The following is a 12,975-nucleotide window of genomic DNA, read 5'->3' as shown; positions in this document are numbered from 1 at the left end:
CAAACAGATATCACAGGGCATATACTCTAACATACATTAAAGCATCATATAATTTTAAAAAATTTCAGAAACATTTTTTAACTTGATTTTTACTCGAATCAACCACATTTCACAGAAACCAGACTACCATTTCCTATTCCCAGCAACCAAATCCCAAACTCGACTTTCTACCAAAACACACAGCTTTTCTTAGACGTGCAAAACAAGCAGACACCATTACCTTCTCCTAGTACTGCTTCTTTTTTTGTTGTATACAGTGAGAGAGGGAGCTCATCAGGAACTTCTTCTTGCTAAGCAAAGATAATATAATCAGGCGAGTCTTGATGGGTAAGAGAGGGGGGAGGGAAAAGTTTGGCGCAGAGAGAGGGGGAAAAAGCCGGATGGTTGGCGGTTGGGACGTGCGGAGTGCGTGCGGGCGGGCGGGCTACTGGGCAGTGGGCTAGGGTTCGCACTTCCCAGAATCGCAAAATCACTGTGATTCACAGAACAGAATGGGCATCCGGCATTTCGTAACTTTCAGTTTCGGGTTACTGGGTTAGTTTTTTTTTTTTTTTTTTTTTTAAAATACAACCGGGTTAGAATCGGGTTGACCCGATTTCGACCCGAACCTGATTATATAAAACCCAAACCCGATTTTTCCGTATTGGGTTCACGGGTCGTGCCAAAAATTGCCAACCCTAGATGTATGTAAAAAATAAAAAAAATAAAGGGGTAATTACTTTTTCCCCCCATCAACTACCGGTCATTGTCAACATGCCCTCATGAACTGACACTTCAACCAAAAAAGAGCATCAAACTACCATCTTTATACACTTTGGCCCCTTCCGTCAGGAAATTCCGTTAATTTGGATGGAATATGCGATTTTTGAGGGTTAATTTTAGTTTAAAGACCAAAATGTCATCTACAGTAATTAATAAAAAAATATTAAAATTAATATATATTAAAAAAAAAAAAAACAAAAAAAAAACAAATCTAAGGGGTGGCCGCGTGGCCACTCTGGGTCTTTTCTAGGGTGGCCGCGCCGCCACCCAGCTTCCCGGGTGGCTTGCGGCCACACTTGAAAAGACCCAGGCGGCCACCTCCCACCCCCTTTTCCTTCAGTTTTTTTTTTTTTTTTTTTTTTTAAGATGAGGGCATTTAAGTCATTTTTAAAATTGAGTTAGGGTATTTAAGTCTTTGCATTAATTAGATTGACGGAAGGGGCCAAAATGTGTAAAGATGGTAGTTTGATGCTCTTTTTTTGTCGAAGTGTCAGTTCATGGGGGCATGTTGACAATGGCAGGTAGTTGATGGGGGGAAAAAGTAATTACCCCAAAAATTAAACTATTTTTTTTTCTTCCCTTTTTTCTGTACTGACTTTGATAATGGAGTTGCAACTTGCAAGTTAAGCCATGAATACACTTCTAATACAACCAAGGTAAAAATCTCAAGAAATGATACCTTAAAGAATCACAATGTCTTCCATATTTCCTATCATCTTTCAATATAACACCATAGGCTTATTGATGATAACGATAATAACGTGGTTAATACATATATAAATGCATGTACATCCTTGAATCTAGTGTCGGCGTCAGAATCCTTGCATTAGTATATATGTTTTCTGAATAAAGAAATGCTACACACACTGCCTGACGTAACAATAAAAACTTAAGAGTGTGACCGTGTGAGAATGGAAATATGTATGAGTAATGATAGGGCCGTCCCCTGCCCGGCCTTTCCTATTTGGAAAGGGCCTTTGGCTTTTAATATATATATATATATATATATATATATTTAAAAAAAAAAAATCTGATTTTGAAAACCCACCCCTTCTTTTGTACCCATTTTTCTTCCCCAAACCATTTTCCCCCCAAATTTTTCCCTCCCTCTCTCTCTCCATCTCCTCCCCTCAACCCCACCGTGAGCCCGCCACCGTAGACCACTCACGAGCCCGCCACTCCACTGTGCATTCTCCATCTCTGGCCAAAACCCAACCACCGTGCGTTCTCTATCACCAGTTCTCCCTCTTTCCTTTTGATTTTCTCTCCAGATCTGGTTTTTTTAGTTGTTTTTGGGTGAGATTTGGTTGATTCTTGGTCATTATTCCGTGCCCTAGATCTTGAAAAGCCAATACCCAAAAGCTTGAGCTTCTAGATCCTTGAATCGGGGGTACAGATTTTTGCGTGGATTGGGGATCTCATTGAGCTCGATTCAGCTCATTTCCTTTCCGGGTAATCTCTCATAGTGGTGCGTTTAAATTCCTCTTTTTCCTTTTTTTTTTTTTTGAAGAACAAATTTTGGATTTTGCTTAAAGTTAGCATGTAATATTATACTAGTAAAGCATAGCTTGCAAGTTGTTAGATTATCATTCTTAAATTTGTATTCTAAAATTTTGAAGAACTTGGCTTCAAAGTAAATGTTTTTGTAATTTATGTAGAAGTTTTGGTTTGCTTAAAATGTATACACTTTTGCTCTGCTTAGTTGATGAGAAACGGTAAGGAAAGAGAGAAAATACTTTGATCTTGAATATGGGTTATTTGATATGGTGCTGCTTGGCCAAATCTGTTATGGTGTTTTAGTTGGGTGCTTTAACATTGCTCATTTTCTTTGCCCAAGAATTATTGGCAAACCTACTTTTTTTGTTTGATGATGCCCTTTGTAATGCCCCAAATTTTATTAGAGACAATATAATAATAATAATAATAATAATACAAAACTTATTAAGTAAGTTAAGTTAACTTAATAAGGAAGTTGTAAAAATAAATAAATAAATTAACAACTTGCTAAGCAAGTTCTCTTCTTCTCTTCTTCTCTTCTTCTTTCTTCTTTCTCCTTCTTTCTTCCTTGTGCTTTCCGAGCACACAGACCCACAAAGAGAGATCAGAGAGACGAGAGAATGAGAACAGGAGAGAGAGAGATACTAAGAGGAAGAGATGCTGAGAGTCAGAGAGAGACCGAGAGATCGAGAGTGAGGTAGCCGGAGGGGGGGTAGAGAACCGGCGAGCCTGTGACCCAGGGGAGGCCGATCCTCCATGGATCGACGCCGGCGACGCGAGTACTGGTCGATTCTATCGGTGGGTCGACGATCGGTGGAGCTTGGACCCATGACCCATGAGCTAAACCTAGGAGAACCCGTGACCCAACTAAACCAAGAGAGAGATTCGGTGGCCTCAGTGGCAAAATCCGACTCGATTTTCGGCGATTGGATGCCGTTCTCCGGTGGTTTTCGTCGGCAGTGGACTGCCCAGCAACCCGTGCAACCCATGACCAAGAGAGAGAACTCGTGAGACCCATTGACCCGAGACCCGATGGCTTGAAGGCTGGTTTTCCGGCGACTTCCAAAACTGATTTCCGGCGATTCCATGGTGATTTTCCGGTGGTTTCCCTTGGCCTAAACAGAAACTCTCAAAGGGTAAATTCATGTGATTTCTTGTGATAAAATGTTTTGGGGTTTTCACTCGGCTGTATATGTTTGAGTATTTTGAGATCATTTAATCTGAGTTGAATTTGTGTATAGTGGCTATGAAATTGTTGATGGGTATTTTGATATTGGGTGTTTTGGGGTTCCTGTCCGGCTGTGTGTTTTGTGTTTGAAACCCGATTATGCATAGAGACGTTAGATCTCCTGTTTTGGTAGTGAGTGTGAATTTCCCTATTTTTGAGATGTTTACTGATTTTGAGTATTACCCAGTTGCTCGGTATTTGGATTGATTATTCCATCTTGACCAAATGGTAAGAATTTGGAAGTTAATTATTCTTGGTGTATGTTTGTGTGGGCGTGATTCTGCTTGGCTAGGATTATTGAGTTATGGTTACTGTTCTGTGAGTGATTTTTGGGGATGATTTGTCTTGGGTTTGGGATCTAGTTGAATTGGTAGACTTTGTATTCAAAAATTGAATCTTATATGTTGTAAATTTGGATAAAGATTTTGTATATAGGATAATTTAGTTTAAGTCTTAGAACTGAAATTTCAGAACGCTCCGCTAAGTTTATCCTTGTGTTTTATTTAGGTAAAAGCTCGACCTTGACGCTAATGGCAAGTTCAGGTAAGGGGATACAACACCGAAAAACCCCCAACAAGATTTTATTATAAATCTTTTGAAAAAGTGTTGGGAAATTTTATAAAGCATTTACTTATGTGATTTATAATGTCAAGTTGTTATCACTCATATATTATTATTCAAGAATTTTATGCATAAACTACAGTTATGATTAAGAGCATTTTAAAGTATTGGTTTATGCATAATTACAGTTGTGAATAAGAGTATTTCAAAGTTATTACAGTTATGATTAAGAGCTTTTTAAAGTTATGATTTATGCATACTTACAGTTATGAATAAGAGAATTTAAAAGTTATGATTATAAAGCATTCCAAAGTTTATGATTTACACGCGAATACAGTTTTGAATGAAAAGATGATCTAAAGTTTAAAATCTGCACATGACTATAGTTATGAAAACGGCTCTTACAGTTTTAAAGCAAAGTATATAGTTATAGCAGAGCCTACAGAATTACAGAAAGTGTTCATGTGCAGTAATTGTTTAACCCTGAGGCACTATTACAATTATGATCGATACCATATAGGGTAGCAAAGCAAGCATACCGAAAGATGGTGTGTGCTACCGGTCGGGATTAGCCTTCACCTAGGGAAGATCCCCAACCCGACGACTCTTCTCTGTGACGATAGGCTGAGTCCATAGGTCCTTGGGACAAAAGCCAAGGTACTCCGCTCATGGGAAATAGCGGTGTAGAGTCTATAAAGGGTTAAACCACAGTTACAGTTTTAAGAGAAAATAGATGAAAAAAAATTACTGGATCATTATAAATTTCTTATGCCATTACTCATATTCTTCATTCACTTACTCATAAGTTTCATGTTTAATTGTTCATTTTGATATTTTGCATAAACTTTCATTATGCATGACTAAAGATTAAGGCATGAAAAGATAAAAAGAATTTACTAGATCATTATAAATTTATTATGCCATTATTCATATTCCTCATTCACTTACTCATAAGTTTCATGTTTAATTGTTCATTTTGATATTTTGCATAAACTGTCATTATGCATGACTAAAGATTATGGCATGAAGATTTTATGGCATATTTTTATTTCCCTGGTGTTGTAATTTCCTTATTGAGTTGTCGAACTCACCCCTTTTTCTCCCAAATCTTTTCAGATGACCCAGTAAGACGGTGTCATTTCTTGATATTGGCGTAGACCTCGCTAATGGCATTAGATCATTGTGGACCGACTAAATCTTTACTTTGTATAGTATGTTTCTTTTTGGAGTTCAAGGCATTGTAAAGAATTGTTAATAGGCAAGATTAATAAAATAGGAATTTACAATCTATATGTTGTAAATACACGCTTCTATTTAAATGTTTTTAGTACTCAAGTTCGCATTTCCCTTATATCCCAAAATAAGGGCGTGACACCTTTCCTATGTTTGATTATGTGGTAATGGGAATCACAGTTAAAAGGGATCAAGGGAGGGGTAACTCTGTGATTTGGGGCGTCTACGGGTAATCCCTCTTTAGAATGTTGTCTGCAACATGTTCATCTATGTATTTAGGAATTTCAGAAGTTTATGTTACAGAGAGTTGTGAAGATGTCTAATTTTTGCTTTGTTGATTCCCAAGTATTAGAGAAGAAAACTAGTTGCTGCTATGTTATATAATATATATATAATATATAGGAATGTCCTAGAAGAAACTTGGAGCCTATGATAATTACAAATGTTTTCAGTCTTGAAATGACATTGTTATAGCGTCCAAGAGAAAAAAATGCAGCAAAATGGAACCCCCAATATCAAAATGGAATTTAAACATGTCACTTTAAAGAATTAATTTTGAAGCACTCCCAATATCAATCCTATACTAATGACCTAGCTACAAAATCTATCTTATATTTGGATGGCTTCCTTCTGTTTTGATGAAAATTGGTGGTGCCTATGGCTCTTCATAACTCCAATAAAAATTAATTTTGAAGATTTTTTGTTGAGATTTCTCAAGCAAGTTTAATTTTGTTTGATCTTGAATCTATAATTTTGTTTTATGGATGTATCCTCGTCATTTTTTTTTTTTGTCAAACCAAATTTGTGAATGGATATGTGTCCATGATGTTTATGGAGTTGATTTTTTTCCCCTTATTTTATATATTGGTGGACTTATTTTTCTTTCCTAAGAAGAAATTGTTATTCTGGCTTATTTTCTTCTTCCCCTATTACAAACTGCTCAAATGTACAAAGGCCACAAATTAAATACGATAAATACAATTTATGATTTTGGTTATCTTGAGCGGCACAGATTTAGTCAAAATTAATGTTTTTCACATAATATGTAGGCATGTATTCACCCCAGGAATTCGAATTTCATAACCAATTAGTGATTTGTCACTTGTGTACTTCTCTATGGTATTTTGTTAACTATATATATATATATATTGGCATAGAACTAAGTAGTTGACTTCAAGAAATTGGCTTAATCACTCATATAGGTTTAGTTTAGAATGCATTTTGGATAAAATTTCACTTTTATAACTTTGAAGTTCAAGAAAAAAATGGTTGGTAGAATTTGATGATTTTTTTTTTTTTTTCTTTTTGTTATGTTAGATGGATTTTGGTGGAATTTGAGCTATCTGGGTTGGGAGAATTTTGATTAAATTTTGACATGAATTAACTTAGTCTGGTAAAATTGAAGTTTTACACTTGCGTGGAGTGAATGAACTTGGTTTTGATGTTGGTGGGGAGAGTAAATGGCGCTACTGGACATGAATTAGTTGTGGTGGAAATTGCTCGTTTGATTTACATCAATTGCGCCGGCATGTTTGGTTCACTACAATGTATAGTGCAAGGTGATGCACTTACTTTGACAGCAGTTGAATCAATCCACACACGGACTTAAATCCAATTATGTTCTAAATTGCATTATATGGACAATAACTTCAATTTATGTAAATATAGTCACTGCTCTTGTCCCTAAGTAGCTGGGGTAAGAAATATTTAGGTTATGTTAAGTGTATTATTACTTCTAGTGTTGAAGCTGATTAGAGGAAAAGTTCTTTTATCTTAGTTGATTCTAACATATCTGAAGGTTATGATTGTACATTTCTTGTTTGAGTAACATATATTTAGCCCCCCAATTCAGTATATAGAAGATTCTCATGTCATGTGCTTCTGAATGTAGGCACAAGTAAATGTCTACAACTTGTGATTTGTTAAGCGTGTGATGACCCTCTTTTTTTTTTTTTTTTCTTTTTTTATATACAAAACATTTTATAAACTTTAATCTCTTAAAATATAAGCGGATCTCCACAGTGCCATGGCGATGTGTCGCAAAGCCAACATATGGTACATACCCCATTATATGTACCTGGTAAATCAGAGTATAACAGCTATCTACTATGCAGCGAAAAACATAGACATAATAGCGGAAATCACATCTTAATCATCTATCATAAATTAATTACAACAAGAGCCCTTTAACATCTATCTGTTTAAATCTTTCCTCAATATAATGAATACAAAACAGAAATGGCTTGACAAAGATTAGGTGACACAAGCGTCACAAGCCATAAACAAATTTCCCAAAAGAATGGACATCCCGCGGTCTATCATACTACAACCGTCGCGTCGAGCTTCGGTCATAATATCCCAAAACACATCTACGAGACCATCACTTCAACTGGAGTACCAGCAGCCAACATTAGAATCTGCACGGTTGCAGGGGTTGCCGCATTCGCACAGGTGGAATTATGAGCCCACCATCTCTGTATAAAACATACCGAGACCTCAGTGGTATTAAACTAACTGAGTTTTCGCAATGAACCAATTTTTCGTTTTTAGTCTCGCGCACTCTATAATAGCTACCAATTTATAAACTTTTGTTTGAAAACCCCCGTAGATGATATAGCGAACACCGACTATCAGAAAACATTTAAAACATACTATGTAGTTGGACCCATACGTAGAAGCAACTACGTACACACCCATCTACAATAATACTTTTATGTTGGTAGCTCAAATGCATAAAGATCTAACATTATTAACTATGATATCACCATGCCTTAGGACATTACAACTTCATGTCTATGACACATAGTTGTCCAAGCGGTTATTAGAGTAAAACTCTGATATCCAAGCACTTCTCACTGCTGTTTTATGACAATCCATCTAACTACTCCTAAGCCACACTAATATCCCAACCAATAGCGTCACATCCAAGTACACCAGGCTTAAAACATGTCATTTTGCTCTTTAGTACGAGCATACTATCATCCCCCCGAATATGGTTAACACCAAATCCTAGGACATTACAACTTCATGTCTATGGCACATAGTTGTCCATGCGGTTACTAGAGTAAAACTTTGATATCCAAGCACTTCTTACTGATGTACCACAACAATCCATCTACCTACTCCTTAGACACTGTATTACTCATACTGAACAATAACAATACCCTTGCACATCAAAGCTCAACGTTCTTAAATCATGCAAGTAAACGATAGAAGTATACATAAGTTCTTTGCCAGTAAAACTCTTAGGCTTACAAATACGTCTAGCATAAAATCATAATATTCTATATCATGAAAACATCACACAATTTAAAAAATGATATGTATGCTCATGATTGTCTTTTCATTCATTGTGAGGCTTACCCTCCATTTCATTCTTATGTTCATGCTTTATGCTTTACAATTCAAACTCTATACTCTTATTCTTTGCAAATCATGCTTTCTTCAAATATGATAAACCAATCAACAAGAAATTTTATCATCTACTTTACATAATTTAAATCTCACCGTAGCTCACTTTCAAACACCTTAAATCAATTCAACACATTTCATTCATACATCATTTCATAACATCATTGATATTATTTGACCATAATTGAAACTACTCAAATCAACCAAAACAGATATATTCAACATACAGTTGGTTCGGATTTATAAAACACATATTTTGCAATTCTAATATACATAAAAATAACAGTTTCTCAGTGAGTAAAATATCACATTGGCTATATTGGACTCTTGACTCGAACTCAACATTGGAGAACCCCTTGAAGTCTCCAATCCGGATACCATTCTGAAAACATTGGTATCGTTAGGCTACGCGCGCTCACACGTCGCTTTATCCACTTCTAAAACTAGTTAGGTGCCTAAACTATTATTTGGTTAACATTTAGGTCTAGGTTCATATAATCTTTGTTTATTAATGCAAAGATGTATTTACTATATTCATTAGTTTATCTATTATTGTTATTAACTTTAAGTCTTAAAGTTGTTTATTCATTTAAGCAAGTTATTTGTATTCGGTCCATATACATGTGTATATAGAATGCTTTCAAAGTTAAGCACAAATCCAATACGCTTAGGTACTCTATAATACATAGACAACAAACTAATTATCTAATTATACCCTAAAATGAATTTGAAGCCTATTATGTATTTCTGTCACCTTACTAACCTTCCAAGAATTTTGGTTTAGGACTTTGATCTTACTTGACATACAAATTTAATAACTCTTGCTAGCTTAGATTACAATCTCGTATTGCAACAATTATTCATTTACGCTTGAGGCGTATATTTACTATTTTGTTTAACAATTTATCTTTTAGTTAACTAAACATCCAAGTATTTGAATTATAGAACCTTAACGACTTACACACTAAAGAGTTGGTTTAATAATTCCTATCCAAGATTATCACACATAACACTCTCTTATTCACAAACAACTACCAATAGCCACAACCATGCCTAGGGATCAACTTGCACCAAAATCTTCATTCACGAAAAGTCATTTAGCCCGAACGAGCCTCAACTATTAAAACAACTTCAAAAGCTTGGAATAGTTAAAAGTGCACTATGAAGAAGTAAAAATGTGAAAATGGGGGGTTTATATAGGCCTTCTTGCCGAAGTTGAAAAGACGAGCATTAAATGCGCCGAGTTAAAATTTCTTTAAAAAGCCCGACACGCGGCTGGTCCTAAATGATAAGCTATACACGCACTCTGGTGCGTGACTCTGACACCAAGGCCAAAGATGGCCAGGCGTGATTGCACGAAGTGTACAGAACATGAACCAACCAAGTAGCGCCGTACAAAAATGAATCGACTCGATTGAAAAACCATCATTTCGGACGCTTCAGTTAACCTAGGATTTTTGAAATTCAAGTTTTTGAAATTTGTTTGAATTTCAAATTTCCCGGTTTCCTTAAAAAAAGGAAATAGATTGGGGGTCGAATGATCTCACATTCGGCTTCGGCAGTATCACACCAAAATAAATTCCTTTCATCACAAACTCATATAAAAAAAATTGGGGAGTATCTGTTGGGGAATAATCACAATCCTGCCAAATGGGCCGAGAGTCTGGATTCACCAAGATTAGCGATACACTACTCAGATCGGGACTATTGGCTCTTCGGCAAAAAGGCTCAACAGTCCATAACAATATTTTACCGAAACCTCCTCTCCTAAATATTGTCGGTATAATACCGATCATACACATGCTTCAAGGTCAGTTGCGATATTGACTTTACGGTTAATACGGAAAGCACGCTTGTGATCTTCAACTATTCAAAGATCGGCTCCACAATGATCGTGGGGGGTGCGCCATGATCCCCCACGATCTAGAGCTTGTTAAGAAACCCACTCCACGATCTCATGATCCAGATAGTCGAGACATGCTCCCGGCTTGACACATGGCCCAAGGAGAAAGCAAACCCCTCTTAGCATTCCGTCTAAGGATGTAATCGAGCCGAGTCAAGTCGAATTTGAAGATTTCAAGACTAGCTCGTTTATGAGTCGAGCTTAAATAGTTGAGCTCGAATTCGAGCTGAGCTATAAATTGCATGTTCAAGCTCGGCTCGTTTAAAATTCGGGCAAGCTCGAGCTCAAACTCGAGTTCGTTGAAAATGACATTCTAGCCGAGTCGGATTACTCGACAAGCTTGGCTCAACTAGAGCTCGAGGTAGACTATTAAATTTTTTAATGAGTGATCAAAGTAGAATTCAAGCCCAAGTTTATGAACAACCTCTATACATTTATTAATAACATAAATATATAATATGTAACTATATAAGGCATATTATAAAATATAATACATAACTATAGTTTATAAGTAACAAATTAACAATATGTTATTATATATAACTAGAGATTATAAACCATGGTATATATAATGTGAACAAATAGTAAGTCTAATATATTCTATAAAACTAAATAACTATAATATAAGTATAATATATAACTATTGTTAACCATGTGTGATGTGATATATATACACTTATATGCTAACTATTTAATATTGTTATATACTAACTATTAATAACTTAATATGTTAATTTAACGTACTAAATATTGTTATCAAAGTATTATAATTAATATGTAATACTATATATATTATACTATATTTAATAATATATATGTAAGATAGGAACGAGCAAACGAGTCGGACTAACGAGCTGGGCGAGCGATCCGGTTGAGCTTTAAACGAGCTGAGCTTTCGAGCCCCTATCGAGTTTTGTCGAGCGAGTCGGGTATGTATCACTTACTAATCGAGTGGGTTTCTATAGTAACGATCGAGTTTCTACAGTATAGAGCTCGAGTTCGAATCGGACTAAATCGAGCGGGTTGTCGAACGGACTGGTTTATTTACATTCATAAATTTCCGTCAATAAATACCTTATAACTACGCAGGTACTGGGGGGCGGTTAAGTGTACAATTACCACCGATTGATATACACTTGAGATATATATTAACTTTAGCATCGGAGTGGGGTTGTCGGGTCCCCTCGACGCAGTTTTCTTTTTTACAAATTAAGAGGCAGGCTCTTCCGGTTCAGCGATTGATCAAACCAGAATCTGTTTTAATAGATTGGCGCCGTCGTGGGAAACGACTAGCAACTGTGCTTCGTTTGCTACAAAAATTAAAAATTAAAAAAAAAAAAAAAAAAAAAAATCCAAAATGGTACAAACTACAGCCACTGCTTCAGGAGCAAACAATCCCCAACATGAAATGGGAGATCCATCCCATCGAAATGCAGCCGAGATGGAAGCTCGCATAGCTCAAATGTCAAGAGAAATGGAGGTTCTAACCCAATAGAACCTCCGTTTGCAAAGGCGAATGGAGGAGGAACGAGTCTTCGAGGTATCCGAAGGACAAGACGAAGAAGAAAGCAACACACATGAAGACGAAGACAGGGAGAGCTGAAGAGCACCTAAAAGGAGTCGGACAGATAATCAATCTCGGCGGACAGAAGGCGTCGAAAACCCTCCAGCTGGTGAAAGGGAGAATCGTGCTCGGGAAGGAGTCATGAACCCTCCGTTCACAGAAAGGAGGCTCAGCGAGGCCATTGCCACTCTTGATGAAAAGTACGCAGAAAAATATAACAAATGTAAAAAAAATCAAAACTATGTACATGTTTCCAATCTAGAGCTATGAAATATACTGGATTTGAAATTGGCATATGATACGATAATTCTGTTGGCCTGACATGCAAGTTCGAAAAGTTGGAGAGGTTGGTTGCAATAGGCCTGGTCTACCAATTTTCTTGAGCCGGGGCTGGGCTCTAGCTAGTGCCTTGCATATTGATACAACTTCCCTAACTGTGATTAATGGTTTTGTTTCACCAATTTTCTCAACAAAAGATAACATAAACAAAAAGGGGGCAAATGGGCAATAACCTACAGAACGAAAATTAGGTTTTTAGGTTGATTTTGTGGGGGATACATCATACACGTCAGTTGGAAGATTGCATGTTATTTAACTAGTCCAATAAAAAATTCCATCCTAGCGAACTGATCCGACAATCCCAATTAGTTGGTAAAATACATGAAAATAAATCCGATCTCAATTTTCTCATATTTTGGGGCATGAAGAAGGTAGTCCCAACCCTTGAGTTGAACCACAAAATTTTCCCCACTAAGAAGAAGCCAAGTCTAGGCACTTTTGACGCTTTTAAAGATTGAACCCAGAGGCAAAAAGCAC

The 12,975-nt window shown here is 36.4% G+C and overlaps 1 long non-coding RNA gene across 1 annotated transcript; it reads left to right on the top strand.

Annotated features, from left to right (window-relative positions):
• Positions 1-2,886: 2,886 nt before the first annotated feature.
• LOC133865546 (uncharacterized) lies at positions 2,887-5,275 on the top strand. Its single transcript, XR_009899773.1, has 3 exons — positions 2,887-3,395; positions 3,995-4,030; positions 5,165-5,275. It is a non-coding gene; the product is annotated as an uncharacterized LOC133865546 (long non-coding RNA).
• The last annotated feature ends 7,700 nt before the right edge of the window (positions 5,276-12,975 follow it).

Source organism: Alnus glutinosa, chromosome 4 (assembly GCF_958979055.1).
Source record: "Alnus glutinosa chromosome 4, dhAlnGlut1.1, whole genome shotgun sequence".
NCBI classification, from domain to species: domain Eukaryota; kingdom Viridiplantae; phylum Streptophyta; class Magnoliopsida; order Fagales; family Betulaceae; genus Alnus; species Alnus glutinosa.
This window is presented reverse-complemented; position numbering and strand designations above follow the sequence as displayed.